Source organism: Molossus molossus, unplaced genomic scaffold (assembly GCF_014108415.1).
Source record: "Molossus molossus isolate mMolMol1 unplaced genomic scaffold, mMolMol1.p scaffold_m16_p_17, whole genome shotgun sequence".
NCBI lineage: Eukaryota > Metazoa > Chordata > Mammalia > Chiroptera > Molossidae > Molossus > Molossus molossus.
This window is the reverse complement of record NW_023425352.1, coordinates 42,647,900-42,675,388: the sequence shown is the minus strand read 5'-3', so window position 1 is coordinate 42,675,388 and position 27,489 is coordinate 42,647,900. Positions and strand designations below refer to the sequence as shown.

At 43.2% G+C, this 27,489-nt stretch overlaps 1 protein-coding gene across 4 annotated transcripts in view; it reads left to right on the top strand.

Moving 5' to 3' along the window:
- ANK3 (ankyrin 3) overlaps window positions 1-27,489 on the top strand; it is a 611,274-nt gene that overhangs the window by 320,624 nt on the left and 263,161 nt on the right. The window lies entirely within an intron of this gene.

Genomic DNA, 27,489 nt, shown 5'->3' with positions numbered 1-27,489 from the left:
AATCCGGTAAGAATAAAAATGGTATTAGAGCATGTTCGTCCCTGGATGAAGGGACCGGATAGGACAGTGCTTTAAGAGGGACATCTAAGGACACTGAAGAGGGAAACTGGAAAAAGAAGAGATGGGAGGTCTCTAAAGATAAGCATTGATTTGTTATTTACAAAGGGCTCTCCTATACATTACCACATTTGATCCTTGTAACTTGACAAAAAGGACGTTCTCATTGTCAAGAAGCTGAACTACTTGTTCAAGGTCAGCTAACTACCAGGTCAGAACTCTGAGGGGTCCCTTCCTCCTGACGCTCACCCCTCCCTTCCACATGTCAGCGTAGTACGTCCTCAGAGACCCTGGGCCTCCTGGGCCCAGGCAGGCTGGCAGCCTCCGGGTTCCAGCGTTTCTCTAGAGAACAGTCTAAGGATTGAGACAAAGGAGTGGTATTCGGGCCCAAATTTAAAATAGTATTATAGAACGCATGTGTGTGTGTGTGTCTCCGTGTACGTCCATGTCCATGTGTGTCCTAAGATCGAGGAAAGCAGCTCCTTGAATGATAAAGCCTACTATTAAGTTGCTTTCCATACCAGGTTAACCAGCTTCCACCTCTGAAACGTGCTGACCTCATTACGCTATCTACAGCGTTGAGTGTTAACTCTTTCTTTCCTTGGCCAGTTGCATAGTCCAACAACATGCGTGTCAGTATTGTTTCAGTTTGCAGAGCCTTCTTACTAGTGCAGACGAGTGTCAGTCACGTGTTTGCTACCCATTTGTGTTCTTCATTCACAGATCGCCTGCTCTCGTAACCTGCACCTCCTGCAGTTGTCCTTTAAAAAATTTTTTAACAATCCCTGTCAATCAGTTCACAAATAATTAGAAAGGCCAATGCTTAAAACATAAAACAGTAAAGCTAAGATCGATTTTTAAGTAGCCGATTCCCTAATCGATGGGCTAGAATTATGGAAACACAGAAGGTACCAATTTTTAATAGTTCAAATAGGATGAACAAGACCAAGTTAGGCCCTGGCTGGTTTGGCTAAATGGTTAGAGCTTCAGCCTGTGGTCCAGAGAGACCCAGGTTCGGTTCCCGCTAAGGGCGCGTACCTCGGTTGCAGTTTGTCCCCGGCCCTGGTTGGGTCATGTGGGTGGCAGCCACTCCATGTGTCCCTTTCACGTCGATGTTTCTCCCCCCACCCCACCCCCACTCTATCTGAACAAAAAATGGAAAAATGTCCTTGAGTGAGGATTAAAAAAAAAGAAAAGAAAAAAGACCAAGTTAGGACTGCAGCGTCCCCTACCATCCATGGCTAACCGTTCCCAGAATCTGCAGCGAGGTGAACCTGTTTTGTTGTTTCCAGATAAGTGATATTAGAAAGCAAAGATGAGATCTCTGAAGTACGCATTCAGAGTACAGTTACAGTTGCTGTTCATTAATGGTCTCTCTGGCCCCAAGCAACTGAAAAATCTAATACATACTCTCCAATTCTGCCAGAGTAACAGCTCCAGGCGTTTAACAATTTCAGGGGTATAACCATAGTCAAAGCAGCAGAGGAAGCTCTAACCCAGTCTGGAGGCCTGGAGGAGATGCTAAAAAGTGTTTCCTCTCCTGACAGGGTCGTTAGCACTAAGGTAAAAAGGGAGGGAAAACAAATGGCTTTTCATAAAGAATTTCCAAGGACAGTGATTTAGTGCTTTGGTCCTAAGAAGTGTGTATTTTGCCCTTGTCAGGAGAGGGACTGTGAGGTTTGGTGTCATTTACAAAGGTTAAGTATGTGTGACGTCGTTCCAGCAACTGCGTGTAGAGAATTTATTCTTGGTATTTGTCCCCATTATTGTTATCCCTGTCACTACCACTGACACAATTACAGTTTGTGCGTGTGGTTAGGAGTCAGCTCTGCAGTTGGATTTCCACATGCCCTGGGTGTTTATGTTCTCCTCCCTTGCTTTCTAACTGTGTGGCCTTGGGTTCATTCATTAGCCCCACAAAGTCTGTTTGCTCATCTATAAAAGGGAGACAGCAGGTCTCCGTCTCAAGGTGATTGTTGGGAAAATTTCCCGAAATGGTCAACATAAAGTGTTTTTGAAAGTGCTAAATAAACCACTGATGCTTTCTTACTGTCCCAGGAAAGAATGTACTTCAGTTTAGAATTTCATGGCTAGGTTTCTCGTTATTAGCCAACAGAAAGTATTTCTTATATATCAGGCAATTGAGAAAGGGCTCCTAACAAGTGGTAAGTGCTCGTACCTCCTTCAAGATCATATAATGCAACCGTCCCTTCTCAGAGCAGTATCCTTTGTGTTTTAGAGATGTATTCTACCACAAACGTAATTGCTCAGTGAAAACGCAGTAGCTGTCATCTGTCAGATTTTGATTAATAGATTCTAGAGTGGAATTTGGAATGATCTTTAAAATGTGCGGGTCCATAACCTACATCATAAGAATGTATCCTCTGCAGTTTTTGATTTCTCGAATAACATTTGGCGATTTTATGTGTATTTTATATTGAGTGATATCTCTTACTTGAAAAAGCGAAGTCTATTTTTTTTTTTTAAATCTCTTGTTAATATAGGAAGTTTTCCTTTTTTTTTTCTTTTCCTTCTTTTTTTCTTTTTTCGTCAAGTATTTTCGCATGTCTTTGTCAGGCGCTATATAAGATCGTGGGAAACAGTGGCAAAAAAAAAAAATCATTGACTTGTCTTCTTAGAGTTTAAAGTCTTATTTTTCATAGGTGGAAATTTATTGCACATCTTCTATTTCACACTCACATGTGTGATGATTTTTGGTTATTTGCTCCAGGGAAATAGATCCTCAAAATAGCACCTGCAAGGAAATTGTCCCTTACTGTGGGAATATAGAAAAATCAATGCATTTATTTTTCATTTTTCTTGTTATTTTCTTCTAAACACATGGTTCCTCCCCATTTATTCATGATTTTATAAAATGCCCATATTAAAGTGATTACCTTATTTTCTCATTGCCTTGGGAAAGTTCAGTAGGCCATTTGACTTGTTATAACATTCTGCATATTCATTAACTTATTTTTCTAACAAATTATACACATTAATTATTCTCTTGAGACACCTCTTTATATTATTTCTAGATCACTCAAGCATCCTTGAATAAACTTACCTTTAGAACGTTCAGTCGACCAAGGTACATGACAGTCCAGATGCTATGGTTTTCTTTTCTCTTAAGATTAAAATAAAAATAATTTTTTCCTTTAATTCCAAAGGATTGATAACACTATGGCTGTTGGCTTTTTAAAACTTGACCTTTTCATACGAGCCTTTCATGTTTCCGTAAGAAGACGGGTTCTGCAGAGGACGTTATATGCATTTCCTCTGCCTGGTTGGACTGCCTTTTGTACTCTCGTTCTTGATGCCTATGTTGTATTTGCTTTTTTGGTTCTGTGATTTATGTCAGGTGTGTTTGTTTTGTTTTGGGTACTTTTGGAGTTGGTGTGTCTTCGAGAAGACATAATTTTTAATTCATTATCGTTGACACACGAAGAAATGTTGCCCTGTAAACTTAGCCACGTCTCCTGAGCTTAAAAGGGCTGTCCGTTGAGCGCACCAGGGAATTATTTATGTTGCACAAATCCGAAGCCTGCGGTGGTGATCCCCATTTTGTGCCCTCTCTTGCCCCCTTATTCACCACTGCTTTTCTTGCCTCTATCAAGAGACAGTCTTGCTTGGAGGAAGATATGTTGGTTGGTAATGTGTTCGCTACAGATAGGAATATATCGGGCTAACGGTGGTATAAACAAAGAGAGGTGGTTTTGTTTCATTTTCCTCCCAGAACTAGCAATCTGTAGATGGATAGGTGCTGGTGCAGAGATGTAATGACACTGGCCTTCACACCTTGGTCACCTGCTTCGTGCCTCAGCTCTGCATTCAGAACCAAAACAAATGAAAGATGAGACTAGCGACTTCAGTGTTTTCATCAGAAAAAGACGATTTCATTCAAAGCCAATACAGTGCATATGAATAGAAAGGAATGGCTGCTGCTTAGCCATGGTCCCGGGGGTTATCTAGCTAAAATAATTTCCCCTCTTTCATAGTTTCAAAGGAAGGGGACGAGTCCAGAAGCTGTATCCCCTAGGACTGCCTAGCTATTAGTAATGGTATACATGAGTAAGGTAGTCTAGGTGTAACCTCTAGCATCCGTATGTGGTTTCTCCATTTTTTTTTTTTTTTTATCCTCCCCCGAGGACATTTTTCCATTTTTTGTACAGACAGAGTGGGAGGGAGAGAGAGGAAGAGAGAGAGAGAGGGAAACATCGATGTGAAAGGGACACATCGAGTGGCCGCCACCCACACGACCAACCAGGGCTGGGGACAAACTGCAACCGAGGTACGTGCCCTTAGTGGGAACCGAACCCGGGTCTCTCCGGACCGCAGGCGGACGCTCTAACCGCTGAGCCAAACCGGCCAGGGCTGGTTTCTCCATTTTTAAAATGGTTTCTGCCTTGCTTATACATTTATTTTAAGACATTGAAAAAGAGAAAAAAATAAAATATGAAAATGCCTAGTTAAAAATATCCTGTCCCAGAAGCCCCCAGTTGACTGCTATTTCACTGGCCAGACTGTATCTTCCAGCTCCTCCTGCGACAAAGGAGGTTAGAAAGGGAGTCATTAACCTTTCGGCTGTGAAGGTAACAAAAGAAGGGAGGGGGAGTATCCACCGGGAAACCAGAGAACAAGTCTCCCTTCGTCCAAGGTTGCCCAACAAATCCACCCCAGCAGGATTGCCTCATGGCCCTAGTGTGAAGACTTGCCTGAACTGCCCAGGCAGAATGCCTCCCTGCGAACCCACCTGGTCCTGCGGTCGTCATCGCCAAGACTGGGTGTGCTCGCGGGCCAGCTCTGCATGACCACGCACGGTGCCCAGGAGCTGGCGCTCTGTAAGGTCGCTCCAAGAATGGACGAATGTGGGGGGGGTGTGCTTCCCCCTCCTGGACGTTGTCGGAAGACAGCTGCTGGAGGTGGAAGAAAGTGCTGAGTGAGGAAATCTCGCTTCCACCTGGCCTTGCGTCCTTGCACGTGGGCATTCCGCTGCTGCCATGTGAAACCACAGCCCTGACCACTGCTACTCTCTGAGGTACTATGGGAGCTTCGGGCCAAGCCCTGCTGGCTCAGGTGTGGTAGAAATAGTCCAGTTTGGGGCCGTAGGCTGGCTGCCTTCCTAGAATTTGTATACACAGTTTTAAATGGTTATAGTCATTTGGTCTCTGGATGATATACATGTTAGCTTAGCATTACAATCAGTACAGTTCTCTGAAATGAGAAAATGTACAAAATACCTCTTCATAGGAAATATTCTTGGTTGTGTCTAAATGGGCGTACAATTTATCTTTCCTGAAAAATTTTCTAAGATATTAAACAAGTGTGCGAAGATGTGTGTGCAAAGACTGGGTTTTATAGCAGTGCTTTATGACAAATTTTGGGAACATTCCAGCTCAGCAGGAGGAGCTGGGTTAAAAAATAACGGAACAGTAGAGAAGCATGAAAATGATCACCTAGGATAGCCCAAAGCATAGAAGCGTTGCTGGGAATGTTCAGTAGCCTCTCAGTTTACAAAGCTGCCACGATGAACGTACCAATGGGTATCTTTCCACCAGAATGCTAGATCACGGTTATCTCGAGGTGGTGAGTTTTTACTTTGTGTGTTTTTTGTTGTTTTGTTTTTGCCTTGTTTTGTTCTTTAAACAGTATGTCTTGATTTGTTTTATAATCAGAGAATATCATTTTCACAAAAATAATTTTCACAAAATAAGCCTGAGGTTAATGAAAACACAGTGTGAGGTACCCTACGTGAGCCAAACTAACAGTAACCCTGAATTGACGGACCATTTTCTCTTTGTCAGAAGAGTTGAAATCAGGACTAAATGAACTAGAACCAGGAATACACTGTAAAGAATAGTTTTCAGAATTTGTCTTACTATAGGGCCTCCATTTTCCCAGGACCTTATTCTACTACAATGAATCATATCCACGACTACTCACTTCCTCCAGTTCTTGTCTTAGAATGAAGTTGCAGAACTATATGAAACACAGATACACTAATGCATTTATGAAATATTTCCTGAAAAGTCTTCAGTTAAACCAAAAATTCAGTCTGCAATTCTATTCCCCAAACATTCCAATTAGTAAGGCATTCACTGTAGAAACTTTGAAGAAGTGACTTAACAATTTTTCTGTGACTGGCCAGTGTGGCTCAGTGGTTAAGCATCGACCCATGCACCAAGAGGTCGCCAGTTTAATTCCTGGTCAGGACACCTGCCCAGGTTGTGGGCCAAATCCCCAGTATGGGGCATGCAGGAGGTGGCCAGTCGATGTTCTCTCTCATCGATGTTTCTGTCTTTCTCCATTCCTCTCTCTCTCTCTCTTGAACATCGATAAAGAAAAATAATTTGAAAAAATAAAAAAATTCCTCTGTGAAATTCTAATTATCAATTTACTATAACTAAAGACCAGAAGTATAGGCGAAAACTTCCAAGAGCCATTCACTTAATAGTATTTCTTTTTTCTAAGTACCATAATTGTTCGTAGCAAGATTCTGATTGACTCAAGTGGGAAATGTATTCAAAAGATAAGGGCACACATTGGTATTCTTTGGAATACCCAATCACTTCCTTGGGGAGTTGAGAAAGAAAAGACCCCAGAAGAAAGTTTTCAAACCAGAACTGATCTGCTATCTGATTCTAGAATCTGCCCAGAATCATTCATCTTGTAGATAGAAGCCACCTGTGAACATAGAGTTATCAGGCTAAAGATTGAAAATGTATTTATAAAATAGATCAATTTGGACTTTTGTTTTTAATTACTAGTTTAAGCATTTTCATCAATCTTTCTTAGAAAGCATCACTTATTCCCTGCAAAGATCGACTTCCTTTTCCTTTTATGGGTAAATCATAGATAGAAACCAAGAAAAATAATCCTGAGTTTCTTTTTTTTTTTTAGCTTAAGGTTTAACAGCAGTAGAGTCAAAGCTTAAAAGTGATTTTTCATTGAAAAGATTTTAGCTTCCATAAATAAATCCAACTACCTGTCTCCTTGAAACTCCTATCAATAAAAGGAAAAGAGACTACTTTATTTTAGAGAGTATCCTTCATTTGCTCCCTGTATGGTAAGAAATATTTCACATCTGCTTTAGGCCAAATGAAACAAATATGACAGTTCAAGCTTCTTGACCTTATAGCTGAGTACATTTGTCATTCAACTCTCTGGAATAAAACAGTTGTTTCTGAAAAAATTAGACCTGCTCTTGATGCCTTAAGGTCAAAACAGGTGAATACAGTAAACCTAAAGGTGCAGTTGTCTTTTGCCCTGACACTCGCGCACGTGCGCATGCACATACACACACACACACTCGCGCGCGCGCATACACATACACTCGCGCTCATGCACACACACACACACGCGCGCGCGCGCGCGCACACACATACACACACGCGCGCATACAAAGTGCAGATGTATTGAGGTTTGAACCTGTGGTTAAAACAATTACACATTTTGGACTTTATTTCAAGAATAAGTTAATTTAACATCTCTTTGTTGTATTCAGAAATATACAGAGAGTTGCTAATACCAAATAGAAATTTTAGAAATGAATAGTAGAGCTGTGCTTAACATTCTAAATTTCTTGGCATTATGGTCAGGAATTTTAAAATTTCAGGTAGTGTGAATGAACAAACTATTGATTCAAACTGCATATGATTTGATTCAGCTTTGTTTTTAAAGAAATCTAAAAAGGACCAATTGATAAGGATTTAGATCAAATTACTCTAAGAAAAGCATAAATCACACAAAATTAATTTTGGAGTTAAGCATATATGTGACACATGTTTTAAAGAACCTCAACCTGACGATATATGATAAGGTGGTTTATAAAAAGTAGTAGTTCAGCCCTGGCCGGTTTGGTTCAGTGGTTAGAGTGTCGGCCTGCGGTCCTGAGAGACCCGGGTTCGGTTCCCGCTAAGGGCGCGTACCTCGGTTGCAGTTTGTCCCCGGCCCTGGTCGGTTGTGCGGGTGGCAGCCACTCGATGTGTTCCTTTCACATCGATGTTCCTCTCTCTCTCTCTGTTCCTCTCTCTCCCTCCCACTCTACCTGAACAAAAAATGGAAAAATGTCCTCGGGTGAGGATAAAAAAAAATAAAAATAAAAAATAAAAAGTAGTAGTTCAGCCCTGACCAGTGTGGTTCAGTGGTAAGAGCATCAACATCAAAGGGCCATGGGAATTGAACCTGCAACTTTTAGGTGCATGAGATGACACTCCAACCAAATGAGCTAGGGCAGAAGTTGCCACTTTTTTTTTTATTTTTACCACCACATTTTAGGAGGAACTTCTTTAAAATAAGATAAAAACAAAGAATTAACATTAAACACCCAACTTGTACCACAGTTCTTTCTCTTAATCAGTATCTAGGCAAGAGCCAAGAAGAACTGGGGCAAGGAGCTATTTTTGTGTTCTATGTTCTTTATTTCTGGGATTTGCAGGAGAAATGGCGGTCGAGTTTCCTAACTGCTGTTTTAATTTTAGTTTATGTCTAAAGTGTGATTAAAAAATAACATTGGTTCTAGTTACTTTTCATTAAGGATTTACCAAAGTCAAATTGTTTTCTGTTGAGTTTGAATATAGCATCTGTCTGGTTTTGTGGGGTTTTGTTTTGTTTTGTAGTAATGAAAGGAACTCATGGGTGAGAACAATTTTCAAGCAAGTGAAGATGTATTCCATCTCTCGAGCAAGTAAAGATGCATTCCATCTCTCGTCTTTAAAAACACATAATCCTGGAGAACCACCTGGTTCTCTAAAGGGCTTGAAGCATTCTCACTTAAAGGTTTCTCGAATCGTCTCTCACATTCCTCCTAACAATTATGTCATTTGTCTTGAGGGAGGGAAGAATGGCTTAAACCCTCATGCTTTGTTTTCACAATCATTGAACAATTCACAATTCACAAAATATTCAGTGGTCAAGTCAAGCTGATTGTGGGCGGTGTGCCGGAACTGAAACCTGGGTGATGTGTTAGATTTTGGTAGATGGTATACAGTACTCTGCAGGAGAAGGCACAGTCTCCATGACATCATGGGCTGCACGCGGGCATGGAGATGCATAAGCCAAGCACAGCCTCTTCGTGCCTGGTCACAGGCTGCGCTGATGATGACCACAGTGCACGTGGCTGCCTGCTGACATCTACTGGGAAAAATTAACAGGCTGGGATCTCCCTAGAAAATCCTGAGAGACAATGAGTACAAAGGTTCGTGGGGTGAAACAGTAGGTTTCTGAGGCAGTGTTTATTTTAGAATCGGTCTTCATTCAGAAATTGCCCTGTGATCTTTGTGTTCTTTGAGTGGATATCGGCAGTTCTTGATCTTCCTTTCCCCCCATAAAAAGCAAGGACACATGCATAGCATAGAATGAGGGATGCCTGGCCGGTGTGGTTCAGTGGACTGAGCATTGTCGCATGGACTGAGAGGTCCTAGTTCCATTCCCAGTCAGTGCACAAGCCCAGGTTTCAGGCTCAATCCCCAGTGGGGGGCGTGCAGGAGGCAGCCGATTGATGTTTCTCTCTCTCATTCATGTTTCTCTCTTGCTCTCAAAAAAATCAATAAAAACATATTTACAAAACAAGAATGAGGATGGACATGGACAACAGGGGTGATTGCAGAGGTGGAGGAGGGCATAGAGGGGATAAAAGGTGATGGAATAAATAAAATTAAATTTAAAAAAGAAAAAGAATAGAATGAGGGGTGGTCATCTTCTGCCCAGGCTGCTCGGCAGGGGGCAGTGGGCCAGAAGTCTCATCACAGGTAGCATCTTCAAAACAGACCACTCTCTCACATAAGAGTAGTCTCAATTCGTATTGATCAATCAACAAAATTACTGATAAAAGGAAGATTGTGTGACAACTCTGTAGACAATAAATAGTATGAGACCCCGAAGAGATATGTTGGGCAAGGCTAATCAAGGAAAATTTTAGAAAGGAGCTTATATTGGAATAAATTTAAATAAATAGATATTAAATTAGACATTCCAGTCCTGGCTTATTACAGTGTATATTATATAATGGTCATGGGGAACTCATATGGACTAAAGGAATTTGAGGATCGAAGAGTCACAGTTCTATTTTTCACTGATTTACTCATTCATTCTCTCTCTCTCTTTCTCTCTCTCTCTCTCTCTCTCTCTCTCTCTCTTCCCCTCCATCTTTTTCCTTCTTTTCCTTCCTCTCTCTCTACCCAAAGGGTCCAGTACAGTTTACTTAATCTGAGCCTAATTCAACAGCATGGTGCATGTACACACAACAGCATTATACTATTCAAGTCTTAGAAATTTTAGTTAAGCGGAAAGGTTAATGATTCATAACCTTATTCTTCTACTTGGTGGTAATCCCACCCTCTCATCTTTTGAAAAGAGAATGGAAGAGGGAAGAAACAAGTGTTGGAAGAGTTGAAGGAGCAGCCCCCGGTGGGGTCGTTCTGTAAGAGCATCATAGGCAGAAGGTTGTCTCCTGTGCCCTCGGGGCCATAGACACCATGGATGTCTGTTCACTAACTTGAACTTCTGAGTCCTGCAGTCACTGTGAAACCGGACTACGTGCATGTGTCTAACAGCGGATTCTTCCTTGACCCAGTTAATGAGCATCTGTGTTTGTGTAAGTGTGTAAAGGAAATCCAAAGGCAACCCTGAAGTGAGGGCTTTGTGTCAGAGCGAGGGGGGTTGCTTACTCAGGCTCTTCTTTCCAATGTGCTGCTCATCATAATTCCGTAATTTAGAACGTGAGAAGTACATTGCCGTCGCGCACCCATCCTTTAAAGTGGCATTATGTTTTCATTTTAAATGCATTTCCAGGTGCCTTTCATGCACTGGCTTCTGTGCCTTTTGTTGTATAATCCTTGTTAGAAAGCAGTTTTTAAAGTAATGGGGATGTACCTTTTCACTCTGGATGCTTGCGTAGTAAGCTTTTCTGTGGGACCCTGCTGGCCGGAGCAGCTGTCCCCTGCCCACTCCCTTCTACGTGCCCCGTGACGCCTTGGTTTTTCCAGAGCCCGCATTGTAGCTAGCTGCCTCTTGGCCTTCGCCGGCTGTGCAGTTTCCCCCTGAAGTCTCCAGGCAGTGAGGTTCAAGTTAAAATTAACACCTTCACATGGTCTGTAGGTTCTGCACGTTCTACTAAGAAAACCTGGGCGACAAGATGCAAATGGAGCGGGGGTGTCTTTAATTTTCTCTTTTCAATTAGGAAACTTCCCAAATGTTTCTGCCCTTGGACGGAGCAGTCTGTGATAGCACTGAAGTGAGTAATTCTATATTTGGCAGTTATATGTCAAAGCAAGTTCCATACACGCAGCAGATGTACGTTCTGGGTGCCTGCCACTAGTGTGCATCTGGGGAGTTATTTAGTGGTTATTGGCAGATTTGGGATTGGGGGTGGTGAAGGAAGGGGAGCTGAGGACTCGCCCCCTCATTGTTTTATTTTCCAGAGTGATGGTCCCCAAAGGCAAACCTTCTGAGTCTGAACCCTTCAATGGATCTTTTATATTCAAATGTTTGTGGTCCTGTTCACTGTGGGAAGCTTTTGGAGGGGGCTGGTTCTCCATCGAATTGAGAGAAGGAAGCTGGGACTCTTTTGTTGTTTAAATTTTAATTGTTTCTGAAAGAAAAGCACTTGAGGAAATACGTTTGCGCCCTCTGTGTGGCATTGTCTGCTGTCGTGAAAGTCAATTTAGGGGATTTTCTCTGCGAAACCAATAGAGCAGCTTAAGTAATTGGAGCTAAATTATTCTCCCTGGAACAGAGCCAGGTCAGTGGCCCTGGGAAGTTTGGAAGGACACAGGGAACTCAAGGGTGGGGCAGCAACATCATCTCAGCCCAACTTGGGGACCAGGGGGCCACTGCAGCCAGGTAGACCCTGCCAGCACTTCTGATCAGGAGACCCTTCTTGATCGGCCACAATTGTTCCCACTGGAATCTTTCTCCTCTCCCTGTTCCGCCATCCTTCTCCGCCTTGTATTTTGTTAACAGTTAACATTGTAGCTTTCCACAGCTGCTTTTTTTTTTTTTTTAGCAATCTGAGCTGAAGCTCGAGAGACTCCCTGGGTTAAATTTCTAGTCTCTTTCCTGGAGAAGTAGAATGGAGAGGATTGGCCTGAGCAGACAAAGGGATCTGCTCGGAGATAAACTTGGAATAGCTTCTACAAATGACCAGTGCCTTCCTGTCTCGCTTCATTTGTAACATGTCAAGAGTTGGAAGACCCCATATTGCTTGCTCAGGGTGTAGTGAAGAGCTTTTCGTCCTCTAGAGTTTTCTGGCCACATTCTTTTGAAGCCATACTTCTTTCTTTGCTTTTATCCCTTTATTTTTTTTTTTCCTTTTTATTGAATTTATGGAGGTGACACTGTTAACAAACTTATGGAGGTTTCAGGTACACAGTTGTGCAACACATCATCTGTACACTGTATTGTGTGTTCACTACCCCAAGTCAAGGGCTGGGGTTAGGGACGTCCCTGATTTATTTCTTCTCCTCATATTCAGTCAGTGTTTTTGTAAAGCCAGAATCTTTACCCACCATCCAAGCTCCATGATTAGCTTTCATTTACTGGATGTTGGCAGTGAACCCTTCTGTGCATATTACATTATAGATATTTGGGTACATTGTCTTATCTTCCCTACTAAATTATAAATTCATTAAAATTAAAGACAAGGCCTTATCCATCTTTGACACTCCCTAGCATAGCATCTTGCACACAGTGAGTGCTGAATAAATGTGTCCGGCACTATATTTTTCCGTTGATTTGAAAAGAATGTAAACAATGGATATGTTAGTTATTAGGCATGTAGTCTCAGCACCATTGTGTCTTATTCCACTTGTTTTCAGGAAAATGCTTATTAACTGGATAGGGTCCTTGCTTCCCCCACCCCCTTTCTCCTTTTTTTCTTGTCTTATCACTTGTGCCCACTAGGTCTCCACTTAGCTCTGGGAGATGAACTTGTCCCGAGACCCGTGTTGCTTGGAAGCTTATTTTTCCATGTGTATTTGTACCTATTAAAAGGAAGAACAGAGAGGGTGAGAATCTTTACTTCTACCCTCATTCTAGCTCCTGTTCCAATGATTGCTACTATTTTTTTCCTCTTCTTTTCCTTTGTATTTAGAAAGAATTGGGGTTTATGTGGGCCTTGAGCAGATAAAATGAGTTATTTATATCCAAAGAACCTGAGTTATTTTGAATCCATTATTATGAAACACTGTAAGTGAAGAGGAAAGATTAAGATTTTTATATATATTGGAGTTTTTTTTTTGTTTTGTTTTGTTTTTATGTATTAAAAAAAGTGTGTGGGAGTGGATTTTTAGATGTAGTGAATATTTCAGGGATTTGTTTGTTGAGCATTCATCTTCCTTAGCATCAAACAGTTATCCCTAACTATAATCTTTGCTTACCATTTTCATGAGAACTGAAAGATATTTCCTTCAGTTTTGAATTGCCTGCCAGAGCTATAACACATGAGGCCTTTGTACTTCTTTCTGCAATAGTTGGTGAAATCCAGCATTCAGACTGTCTGGGTAGACATCTTGCAGAAAGAGATCTTTTTCTGATTTCTCTGGTTGAATTCATGAGATCACAAGTTAAATTAAAGGTTGAAGTTCAAGTAGCAAATAAAAGGCCAATGTAACACCAAACAGTTTGCACCAAAAATGTTCTGCATTTCTCTCCTTAAAGCAACTGTTGCTCAGCTAAGTTTGTTGGTGTTTTCTCTGTTCCTGGGTTTTTCTCAGGAGCCTGTATTGTCCCCAGTTAGCCCTGGAGCAAGGCGTCTTCAGAAACCAGTTCATGCTGGGGACACGGAAACGGCAATTGAGGACTGAAAATGAATTTGAGAAACATGCACATGGCTTCGGTGTCCCTTCTGTCTTTGGAAGTTATACTCAGATCTCATCTTTATCCATGTTCCTTTCGCTCACCATGCAATTACTACAAACCATCACGAGAATCCACGTGGTGTCAGGCCTCATGGGCCTATATAATCTATTTGAAACTACTATAAACTCATTTCCTGTAAAGCTTATGAAATCAGCATGTTTTCTTTTACAGGCACCTCTTCTGTATAATAGAAATATAATATCTCATGAGTGTCACTACTACTACTACCACTACTACTGCTACTACCACTACTACTGCTACTACTACAAGGGCTTTTCTCTGTGCCAGGCACTGTTATAAACTCTTGAAGTATAATATTGCATTTAAAGTCTTCAGCTCTCTGAACGGGTAGGTGCTATATCTCTTTTTAGCAGCTAGGAACCCTGTGGCTCACAGAGGTTAAGTTATTTGTCTTAGGTCACATAGCTAATGTGTTTCAGAGCTGAAGTTCAAACCCAAGTCTGTTTTACCCCTAAGTCTTGTCCTTAGGCACTACCTCCTACTTTTCCTGCAAATTGTCAAATGCCAATATTTCCTGAAACAACTGGCTACCTTTTGGGGTAGTACTTTCATTACAGCAGATAAGACAGCTGCATATGAGTAATTAAAACCCAAGGACCCCGTTTCTGTACCACTTATGCTCAGACTGGACTAACTGGGGTGACAAAGACTTATTCCTCAACATGAGTTAGCTTGGGGAATAGCAGCAAGCAAGATGAGGTGTCCCCTTTGCCCTTCAAAGAATTTGTGATCTATCCTTGCTCTGTTGCTGATGAAGCTAGAAAGAATGTAGAATCCTAAGTCAGTTTAGGAAACCAAGCCCTTGACTGGCTGACCCCACCAGTGCAAGGGAAGCAAGCAAAGCATGGTGGTGATGAGGGGACTGAGGGGATGGGGGTTACAAGTTCAGGGTCACATCTGAAACCTCAGAACCCTTTTCTTACTTAGGCTAAGAAAAAAAAAAAAAAAAGCTGTGTCTCAAAGTAGTTAGACATTATTAAGTGTTTCAGGGAGTCGTTCACAAAGCTTGGTTCCCAAGTCAGCAGAATCAGCATCACCTAAGAACTGGATAAAAGTACAAACTCTCAAGCCCCACCCCACATCCACGACATAAAGAGTCCACGGGGGAATGAGTCCCAGCAGTCTGTGTTGTAAGAAGAAAATTCTGATCCCCAGTGCAATGTGACAGCACTGGTTTCAAAGATACCTTTTCTCATTGTTGCAAATAGGTCTGGTGAGACGAGCAAAAGAGACTGATTTATAATAGTGCCAACTCACCTATCTGGAACTTAACTATTCTTTATTCATTCGCCGTTTATTGCCGAGTACTTTGACGCGTGTTAACTTATTTCATCGCTATAATATCCATGGGATGTTCTTATCCCCATTTTACAGTTGAGGGAACAGAGGCTGGGAGATATTAGGTGATTTGTCCAAAAGCAGACAGATGTCTCCGATTTTTTAATTTATTTTTTATCCTCAAGCCCAAGGACATTTTTTCCATTTTTTGTTCAGATAGAGTGGGAGGGAGAGAGGGGAAGAGAGAAACATCGACGTGAAAGGGACACATCGAGTGGCTGCCACCCGCATGACCAAAGGGCTAGGGACAAACTGCAACCGAGGTACGTGCCCTTAGCGGGAACCGAACCCGGGTCTCTCTGGACCACAGGCCGACACTCTAACCGCTGAGCCAAGCCGGCCAGGGCTGTCTGAGAATTTGATCCAAGTTTCTGGACACGTCCTCTGAGATTTGTCCCATCCCAAGGAACTCACAGTCAGGCAGGAAGACAGATACACAAGTTCAAACTAGAAAACCCTGCTATCTCTGTTTGCTTTCATGGTAGTGAAATTAACCTTTGTGGTATACAGAGTGCTAACAAAGCTAATGTTCCCTTGTTCTCTTAAAAATATCCACATAAGTCCCGGCCGGTTTGGCTCAGCGGTTAGAGCATCAACCGGCAGACCAATGAGTCTCGGGTTTGATTCTGGTCAAGGGCATGTACCTCGGTTGCGTTTGTCCCCAGCCCTAGTCAGGGTCATGTGGGAGGCAACCAATCAATGTGTCCCTCTCACATCGATGTTTCGCTTACCCCCTCATACTCTATATGAAGATAAATGGAAAAATATCCTCGGGTGAGGATTTTTAAAAATAAATAAAAAATAAAAATAAAATTATCCACATAAGCCTTCTTTGACAAGAGGCAAAGTAAAGCGATTAAACATGCAATCTTTTTGTCCATAGTTTATAACCATGGAACATGTTGTAAATAGTAAGATTTAAAATTTATGAGGTTTTGAACACCTGCTAGTGGGCAAATGTATTGTCAACATGTATCTAGTGTGTCCAGTGTTACGTTAGGCACTGGGTATAAACAACAAAGAGAGAAGAATAGATGGTCTCAAGTTGCTTAAAAGATGCATTGTATGAAATCATTAGAAAACAATAAAAGAGAATATCAGGGCCTGAGTGATGTGATGTAATAGTGGTTGAGGAAAGGGTGAGATCAGTGAGAGTCAGAACATCATTCAACCCACCAGTGTTTTCCAAGAGAATGAGCCTATGTCACCAGTAAATTGGAGTTTGTTACTCTGGGCCAGGACAAAGAGGTATGAGGTGGCATAGCTTACTCAGGGGAGGGGACGGCAGAAGGAGAGGGGGAGGGAGGAAGAGAGAGAATGTGTGTGTGTGTGTGTGTGTGTGTGTGTGTGTGTGTTCACATATTTCCAATTTGTGAGTGTGTTCATCTAAAATCTCAATAATTGCTAAAAATCGCTCCCTAAATAGATGTCTCTTTATATATTTTCTACCAGTGTGTGCTAACCTCGCTCCTCATCTTGATCAACCCTGGATATTTAGTATTAACATTCTTAACCTTTAACAATTTTTTAAAACATGTTTTTATTGATTTTTCTAGAGAGGAAGGGAGAGAGAGAAGCATCAATGTGAGAGAGAAACATTGATTGGCTGCCTCCTGCACGCCCCCTACTGGGGATGGAGCCCCCAACCTGGGGCATGTGCCTTGATTGGGAATCGAACCGGACGGAACCTCTCAGTCCATGGGACAACACGCAATCCACTGAGCTACACCAGCCAGGCAATCTCTACCAATTTAATGGGCAAAATCATATTTTATTATTTTGTTTGTCTTTACTTCATTATGTAAGTTTAAATAATTTTTCATATGCTTATTTTGTCTTTATGTCCTTTACTTGTCATCTTGCATTGGAGGGGTTCCTGAGTGGTAAGAATTCCTCCTACCGTATGGATGGCAGCCCGCCGTTGTGTGAGGTGCACAGATTTCTTCCTGTTTGTCCTTTCTTTAACCTTGCTGATTTGGAGTGTCATGTACCAGTGTAGTGTTTCTTTGTACACAAATGTACAAACTCTCTTCTCTATGACTTTTGGATGTTGTTTCCTACTTATAATTCTCTGCTTCAAAGCAATTAAAGTATTCACCCATGTTTTCAACTAGTTATTTTATTTTGAACACATACATTTTTAAGAAGTCTAAATGTTATAAAGGGGTGAAGATTGAGAAAAGGACCTAGCTTCATTTTTTCCCCTCCTAATGGCCAAGTACTCTATACATAGTGATTATAAATAATCCACGGACTTTAAATGCCACCTCTATTACATCTTAAACTTGCAACTTTACTTGAGTGATTTCATTCTTTTGGAGCCAGCCTTTGGACTTCCTGACATTTTCAGATCAGTCTATGCTACTAGAATGAAAGTTGATAAGGGACCACATTTGTTAGAACAGCGTCTGTTGAACACCGCCCCCAGTGCACTAGACAGAAAGAGCATGAGATGCAACTATCATTAAAGGATATTTTCATCAAAAATATGAGGTTCATGATTGTTAATGATATATTCTCCAAGAATGTAAATCCATGAAAGCCTGGAGCAATGCCTGAAGAATACTTTCAATAAATATTTGTTGAAGGGGTGAATTGGTGCTTTGGTATTGACATATTGTATCTGCTCTTCACTTCCTAGATTAACATATTTCCTCTGGATAAGGTAGTCAAACACCTCAATGGGTATGATTCAGCTATTATGGATTTGCTACAGTGTGTCAAAATGTTTCATGGGTATAAAACAAGAAATGAACTACCTCCCACTGAACATCCATTTTTTAACTCTGTTTTCAAAGTTCTGTACACTTGGTAAAGAGGTCAGATATTGTAGCTATATATTTGTCATCTAAAAAAAATGTTTTTAAGAGTTTAAGTTCCGTACATAGTACCAATAGCAAATATGAAAGATAAAAGATATTTTTAGGGCTGGAGGGGATGGTGACATTTTTAAGTGGAGCATTCATGGGATAAGGGGCTGTGTCCATGCAAACACCACGGAGAGGGCGGGCACTTTGCTCAGTTTCCTGTGTGTGTCTGCGGTGCTCCCCAAACTACCTGCTGAGCTGCGTACTTACGGTCCTCATATCTCCCATCGAATCTAGACTCTCACAGATCGTCTTTGGCCTCAGGACAAGCTGACATAATAGCTACATGAGCTATGTTTTAGTTTTGCTTTTTGGTGTTTTATTCCCTCAGGAGAACCTTTCTGGATGACATTTGTCTTGGTTTCCATGTGGGACATAAAGCTGTAGACATGATGTTAGACACCTAAGATGTGTTCAAAGATTGCTTTGCATGCTCTTCCCACCTGTTACCTGTTGGATTTTGGATGTTCACAGCAGGTAATTTAGGAGGAACTGGCAGTGCAGGACAGGAAAGTCTGCGTTGATGGAGTTGCTTTCAAACAAAGTGGTTATTTGGCTCTGCCTCTAACTCCGCCCCTTCACCCATTCAGCTAGGAGCAGCTATTCCAAAAAATACGAGCCCAGGGCCATGGGCTTTCAGAACCGGGACTTGCCCTAGAGCAGTGGTTCTCAAAGCGTGGCCCCTGGACCGGCACAGCAGCATCCGCCAGGGACTTGCTGGGACTAGAGACCCTCAGTCCCCCGGCAGACAGACTGAACCAGAAACTCTGGGGTGGGCCCAGCAGTCTGTGTTTCAGCAAGTCCTCTGGTGACGATGATGCTCGCTCAGGTTTAACAACCTGTCCCAGGAACAGAAACCTAACCCACGGACACGGTCTGGCTGCCATTTTCTTTCTTTACTGTTGACTGCGTAACACACAAAACCCAACAACTTCAAATTTTAGAGGAAGGTACCCATAGATCTACCTCTCCACTCCCACTCCTCAGTGGAACAATTTTATTTTATTTTTTTACCATTTCTGTGTTTTGATGTATTAATAGTGCTATCTGTACTCTAAAATATATTCTTCTTTATGTATCATCTGTAAAACAAAAAAGTAGTTATTGCTACCTTCTTAGAGAAATAAGGATTTAGTTTACTTATTTATATTCCCCTCCCTTTCCCCTGCCTCCTCCAAATTTTATCACCTACATTTTTTTTTAATTTTCATTGCCTCCAGAGATTACCGTTATAATTTTTATTATATTCTTCAGTTTTTTAAGTCTCGACCCATTGAACTTAGTACTATGGAGAGTGAGGAAATGGGTATCCACTGACCACCCCTTTCTTTCTTCTTCCCTCTTTCAGATAGTTTTAGACTGTTGACATTTCTATTTTGCTGCAGCAGTGTATTTGCTGATGAGTTCGCGCGTTGCTTCTGACAGTTGAAAACAGTGTTTGCATAGAATGGTTATGTAAACAGTGCTGAGTGCAGAATGAAGGGCACGGTTGGTCTTTGACTTAACGCCCTGCTCTCCAGTGTGTGTCCTGTCCCTGACTGTGTTCCTGGGTTTGGTCCACAGCCCGACATGTTCCCATGACAGCCTTCCCCAGGGTGTTTTCTGTAGGTGTTCAGCAAAAATGTGGCAAAGTGAGTTTGAGACACACGCAAGTAAACTTTAAAACTCTACTTACTGTAGGATCGTTCAAAACCTTTAATTCCTAATGAAAATTACTGATCGAGAGAGGGATCGGTATAGAGCATTTCTCAAATGGAACGCCTTTTCCATAAGGCATCTCAAGGAATCAGTCCGATGTGGAACATACCATGTAAAGTGCTGTCCTGGGTGATCTGTGGATCCCCTGACGCAGAAGACCTCCTGTCTGCCTAGAATCTACATCCTGCCAATTATTAACTGGTCCAGCATGATGTGCAGACTTAGCGAACCATCATTTACCGAGATCCTCGCCCTGCCTTGTTCCCTCAGCTGCCACGCTGGCCTGTAAGAGCTACGTGTGTGTGATCTGTGGTGTAGTCCAGTAACGCCAACCCCATTTCGCTTCTGTTCCGGCCCATGTAGTGGCTTTCTTTTGTTAGATAATATGATTGTGATTTACATGCTTCCTGAATTCTTAGTTTCTCTTGGTTTTTCTCCAACTCCTCAGAATATCATTTCTTTCTGAGAAGCAGAGCCAGCTAATAGTAAATTGATTCATTTAATGATGAGAAAAATCGGGGAGTACATTTTCAGTTCTTATGACTTCATGATTCAATATCTGAATCCTGGCCCTGGCCAGGTAGCTCAGTTGGTTAGAGCGTCATCCTGAATCACCGAGGTTTCGGGTTTGATCCCTGCTCAGGGCACATAAAAGAGTCAACCAATGAATGAATAAATAAGTGGAACAACAAATCGATGTTTCTCTCTTTTTCCCTCTCTCCCCTTCCTCCCTCCATCTCTCTCTAAAAAAAATCAATAAAATTTTTTTAAATATCTGAATTCTTATCCACTTACATAAAGGGTTTTTTATTTTTGAGAGAACTGCTCTGGAATGTGGCAATGTAGGAAGCATTTCATTTCAGTCTGGTTCATGCTTTAAGAGTAAATCACACCATTCCTGAGAACAAAGTCCTTGGCATATTACAATATATTGCAAAATACAAGCAAGCACAGTAATGGACACAGAGTAGATGTTTAATAAAAATAGTTACTAATTAATTTTCACCAAGTGAGAGATTCCTTCATTTGCTGTTACAAATTCAGTTTCTTTTTTTTTTTTCCTTTTTCATGAATGTGTAATTTGTCAGAAGGAAGTGGACTTGTATTTATCTTTCTGGACAGTGTCCCCAGCTGACCTGCTCTTAAGATTCTTGTTTCATGGAACTGACCACCATGCCCTGACATTCTTGGAGGAAATCTATACCTTGTGTGGATGAACTCACCCTTGGGATACTTAAAATCCAATCTAGACAGTTTTAACCTTAAAACAACTGCTTCCTGGTGCCTTTGACTAAATTGAGAACATTGTGTAACCATTCATTCAAAAACCAATCACTGGTGCCTGCTCTGTGTGAAGCACACGCCAGGCACAAAGCCGAGCAAGCCTTCATCCTCGCCCTGAAATGTTCACTCTCTAGCTGGGAACACTGGACACACCTATAGGTGGACTATAAAGAAACACAAAACCTCGTGTGTGCCCTTGTAAACCTTGGTCAGGAGACAAGCCATGAATGCAGAAATGTAGGTGATCACGGAAGAGGTAACCAAGGTAAGCCAAAGATATATGAGCTGTCATAAGGCAGGACATGATTAATCACCAGATGAATTGATTTGCATTTCAAAAACCCTTCTTCTGGCTTCCACTGGCCTTTTACATGGTCTCAAGAAATTAGAATGTCCCAGATGCTTATTAATGAAAGTGTAGAGCTGAGCAGCCCATGCCAAGGCTGGAGAGGAGAGGACGGACGGAATTCTCAGGAGCAGTGTCACCGACTAAGGAAACAGTCGGGTTTTGAGTGGTTTAGAGCAGACACCAGAAGGGACCAAGAGGCAAACCGAATGAAATAATGATTTAGCGTTTCAGCACTAAGCAATCTTGGGGTTGACTCGCAGGTTTACTACTTCATTCATTCCAAAGCCTTGGGCAAGTTTCTTACCTCCTGAGCCTCAGTTTTTTTTTTTTATCAGCCAAATGGGAATCACAGTTGAATTTACGGGGTCATTGTGAGGATGAAATGAAATACTGCATTTGAAGTGCATAGGACAGGGTTTGCAGAGGCTACGTGCTGTGGATGCTGGCCACTCAGTGTGCAGTTGTACGTTGCTGCTACGGTCTCCTCCCTGATCTGTATGAAGGATGGTAAGAGTTCCTCTGCAGAGACTGTGTGTGTGAGGATTAAGTGAGATAAACCTGCAAAATGTTTAGCTAAGACTATAGCTTACTGCCGCAGGTTTATACATTGCACGTCTCCGTAGGGACTCAGTCCTCACATTGTCATCGGAGATAATGTGTAGTTATAAGTATATTTTGTGGAGGAAGAAGTATATTTTTCCATCTTGCGCAGCCATCGTATTTGTTCACATTGGACAGGCAAACAGCGAGCGCATATTAAATTCTAGCTGGTACTGCTGCTGCTACTGTGACTGCTGCTTCTCGAAGCCCTTTCACTTCTGCTCATGATTCCTGCCCTCAAGATACTCACCTCTGCCCTGGAAGGAGAGAGTTGCCTGGACAAGTAAGAGCCACCCTGGTGGCCCAGCCAGGTGGTTCAGCGGGTTGGAGTGTCGTTCCCGCACACCCAAAAGGTTGCAGTTGGATCCCGGTCAGGGCACAGACCTGGGTGCGGGCTCAGTCCCCAGTCAGGGCACGTACAGGAGCAACCAGTGGGTGTTCCTCTCTCACATCTCTTTCTCTCTCTCTCAAAATCAATAAAAACATATCCTCGGGTGAGGATTTAAAGATATACACATTTTTTATTCATAGAAGAGCTATTCTGGTTTTATTATTTCATTGACTATTTTCAAAAACTTCTCGAAGCAACATTATGCTTTGCCTTTTGCAGAAGAAAACGTTCTGCGTCTTCCTGAAAGGCGCGTGGCCCCCAAGTGAAAGCGAGAGAGCCGGAGCGCAAAGCCAGGTCAGCCTGAGTTCTTCATTGGCACGTGCCGCCTGCCCAGCCGAGCCGGCCGTGCTTGCGCTCAGTGCCGGACTGCCCGCGGCTGTGGGAGGGGTATGGTCGGCTCGCCACGCGCAGTGGTGACAGGTCCCTAGCCAGGGCGGCTGCCGAGGCCCCATCACCCTGTGCGGGTCGAGGTCGAAAGGTGGGGTCTGTCCTTCCCCAGAGGAAAGTCACGGGGTTCGGAGAAGGCTCCCTGTGGTTTGCTCTCTCTGCTGGTGTTTTCGTTTTATTCCGCAGCCCAGAAATATCCTGGGCCTCGGAGCAGATCACATTTTCATAGCAGTGCGGAGGCTCCAACTCCCACAGATGTGAATGGAAGCCATAGAGCGAGGCAGCACTTTCCAAATGTACCACTTACTGTCTGAACCTTTTAATCACGCTAGAAAATTTTTCCGAGCAGATAAACACAAATCTGTTTTTGCACGAACAAAGAAAAGAAACAAGCACGCACTCCGTTTCACTCCGTTCTCGGAATCTAGACGGACTCTGCCTTTGAAAAATTCACCAAACATCTCTGAAGCTTTCCCCAGGCTTGATGGCTTCCAGATCTCATTTATTTGGAGACAAACAACCAAACCAACAAGCCCTTCAAATAACTAAAAATTTTCTACATTAAACTTCTATGGGGAAATTTTTCTAGAAAGTGTCAGAGAGCAAGCCTGTATCAGAGATTTTCTTTTTTAATTCTTACCTGAGGATATTTTCCATTTATTTTCAGATAGAGTGGGAAGGGGTGGGGGGGAGAGACACTGATGTGAGAGGGACACATCGATTGCTTGCCTCCCTCATGGCCCCTACCAGAGCCAGGGATGAACAGCAACCGAAGTGCATGCCCTTGACCGGAATCAAACCTGCAACTCTTTGGTCCATGGGCTGACGCTCTAACCCCTGAGCCAAACCAGCCAGGGCTCCAAGATGTATTTTTAAAAGCAATCTAAAGATTTTACCACAGGATGGGACACGGTAAGCCCAGACTCCTCTTCCTTCTAAAGGCACCATAGAGACAGCGAAAATGGGCAGTAGGCCTCACACGGACTGGGACCACCTGACACCACACACACCATTGTGTTCCCATTGCCTCACACACATTGATATATCATGCATGTGGCCTGATGCCGTTGACATCACAGAACAACAGTAACAAAAAATTCTGTAAGCTATTCAGCCTGAGAAATGAGTTTGTTTATTGCATAGTTCTTTCTTTTAACATCAATTATCTAAGTGTGGTCCCTGAACCCGCAGCATCACCTGGGAACTTGTTAGCAGTGCACAATCTTAAGCCCCAATCCAAATGGACGGGACCAAAACCTCTGAGAACCAGTGGTGTAAGAACTGAGTTAACCTGAGTACTATTTGTATGCCTTCTGGGGAGGTGAAGGTTTTTTATAGCCTGTTGCCCATTTTTATACCAGTTAACTCTGTGAGTGGACGCTCTCGGCCAGCGCCCTGTTGCATGCTGTGCTGAATGAACCTCCGTGTGCAGAGACATGGAACCCAGGACTCGGAAGGAAATCCGAGATGGACAGAAACGAGTGGACAGACACGCGGGTCTCAGCACACTGGGGAAAGAGGTCAGGCATCAGCCTTCTTCCCGACAGCTCACAGCAGCGTCCATGCCTTTCTGAACTATGGGACCCAGGTTACAAAGGGGGGCTAAACAGAATGGCATGTGGAAGGTCAAACATAAAAGGTTAAATGCGGCGTTACTTTATTGACAGTGAGGTGCAGTCCGCTGTTAGCAGCTGCACCACCCCTGGAATATAGACTCCTGCGATAGCCCTTCCCACAGCGCGTGGGAATACTCAGTAGTCCGTGTCCGTAACTCTGGGGAGGCAGGGGATGCTGGGTTCGTGTTTGCTGTTCCTTAGCACATACCTAATAAATGCTTGGTGCTCGCTGGATGTCTGCTGAACTTAGGCCCTTCTGGTTTGGGGGCAGCGTCCCGCTTGCCAAGTACAACGTCACTGAGAGCGAAGGGAAACAGACAAACAGCACAAACTACGGGAAAGCGTAAGAGATTACGGGTCAGAGGGGCGCCTGGCAAACAGGGAAAATATGCAGGGAGAGCCTGGTGAGAGAAAAGGCAGTGATTGGAAGGATGAATCCGGGATTGAAAAAGAGAAGGAAATGGTGGGAAAATGTGATGTGTGGAGGAAAACAGAAAGGGTTGTGTTTGAGGAGGAAAACTTGGACTGGAGCGTTCGACAAGAATAGAGCGTTCAGAAGACAGAACAGGGCAAGCTGGGGGCGGCCAAGAAAAGACGGGATGGAAGCTATGAAATACCATGAGCAGTGGGAGAGGATCAAAAGGGTGGGGGTGAGAGTGGGAATGAGAACTTCATATCTTATTTGATCAGCTAGACTGAAGGACTTCAGACTTCATTGTCGCCTGATTGTTCCGCCATCAAAGGAGCGGCCAACTCACATCATTATTCATCGGTCAGTGTCCCCACGGTGGCCTGACCGGCTTCCCTGAAGCCCCCGCTGGAGAAACACAACAGGGTTCTCTCTAACTGGTTTTAGAGGGTTTTTCCTGATGACACTCGCTGAGTAGCTGCCCCTTTCTTCAGCCTTGTTAACCAAGAGGGAAGGGCGGTGGGCTCCGGGGCCAGCGATTCACTCGGGAGCCACGGCCCATCCACCTGACTGATGGGACTGTCGATGCCAGGCCACTGGTCCAAGGCAGAGTCCTTTTGTCCCAACACTGGGGACTCTTAGTGAATACACATCTGTGCTTTGGGGCTCTCTCAGCCCATCCCCAGTTCGAGAGTATCAGTTCCCATCAACAGATACGCAAGCAGTTCATTTACAATTTTCTTAAGCAACTGCATTTAAAACTTTTTTTAAATGAAGCAGTTACTTTTATTCTTAAAACATTAATTTTTAAAATATATGTACATTTTTTTAAAAAAGCATAAAAATGTCTCCACATCCCACCGAAGCAGAAATAACGACTGTCGCCACTCTGGCCCGGTGCGTCCCTGATGCCAGTGTGAGTGTGTCCTAGAAAGAGTAAACACGTTCTTTCAGGAAATTGCCTTGGCGGGATAGCATATTGGCCGTACAGTTCATGTTCTCCACTGCGAACTGTCGATTCCTGTAAGTTACTGACTCGAGGGATACAGTGTGAGGAAGTGGTATCCCAGGTCTCCATGTGTTCCCCGTCACTCTCACGGGTTCAACTTGTTTTTGACACCCCCCTGCGAACATACCCAACTCTCTTTCCATCTGCATTAAGCCTGGGTTGCCTCAGGTCCCCTGCCCAGTGCCTCCCTCTCTCCTCTTAACCTCACTTTTTGCAAGCGTACACACCATACCGTCTTCACCCCCAACCTACCTAGTGTGACTTTTGCCTGGTCCTCGCTCCGAGGTTCTCCTGTCCCCCAAACTGTGTTAACAATATTCTCAATAATGCACCAGTGATCACACTTCCAAGTCCAAAGAGTGTTTTTTCTTTTCCTACAGGGCCTCCTGCTACAGTGGGCCCTCAGGGTTTCTGCTCTTTACACGTCTGGTCTCTGGACTTCTGTGACTGAGCCTGAGTTTACATTCGTTCTCTGCCACCTCGGTAGCTGTGCAGTTTGGGGCAGTGTCTCGACCTCTCTGTGTTTTGTTTGCCTCACTTTGAAATTAGGGATAATTGTAGACCCTAACGTGTAGGATGTTTAAAGGATTCAATGAACTAAATGGCACAGATTACTTAGAATACTGCCTCCAGAAATAATGATCACGTGGATGATGTCTTCCCATGCTGGCTCGTTTTACACAGGTTGTTTTTGGAGTCAGGACTGAGGGGTCATTAAAATTCTGAAAACTCCGTCCATAACTGCTCAAAATTCTAAGTTCCAAGAACCGTTGTCATTGCCTGTGTTTGTAGACCCTTGACCCTTGGCCCTTGTTGGCGCTTCTACAGCTGCTTGCAGAGGCTGGAAGGTACGTGTACCCACTGTCCTCGTTTTCTCTGCTAAGGAGCAGGAATGGTCCAGGTCTGACGTTCCTCAACCTTCAGTTTAAGTGCTATCGAAAAATATGTGGTCCTCGCCCTGGCCAGTTTGGCTCAGCAGTTAGAGCGTCGAACCTGAGACTCTTCGGTCTCCAGGCCAGTTCCCTGGGTTGTAGATTCGATCCCCGGCCCCAGCTGGTCTCCTGTGGGAGGCAACCAATCGGTCTGTTTCTCTTACATTGATGTTTTTCTCTCTCTCCCCCTCCTACTCCCCCTCCTCTATACGGAAAGTGTTTGTTGTGTGTGCGTGTGTATTTTATGTCTCACAGCAGCATTATTCCTTCCAGAAAACAAAGACGCTTCTTTCGAGCTGCTTAGAGGTTGAATGTGAAAGAGACAAGTGTGTCCTTAAGATGTGTATCTGTAGCCCTCACGTCCCCCAGTGCCCAGAGCCGCATCTTGTTCTGGCTGCCCAGGGACCCTACTGCCACCTCGAGACGCATCCTGTACCCTGGAATGTGCTCTTTTTCCTTGACAACCCTCTCTCACACACACAGTCCTTTCCTTAAGTCCCATTTTCTCAAGGTGGCTTACGGTTTAATAAATGAGCAATCCCTGGGAACTTTTCTTTAATAAAAACCCAATGCCTCCTGGAAACTGACATAAGTAGTGGAAATTTAAGGCCATATAAGGCCAATGTTTCAAACCTCTGACAATATGATGAGAGCAGTAGACTCCGCCTTTCACCCCC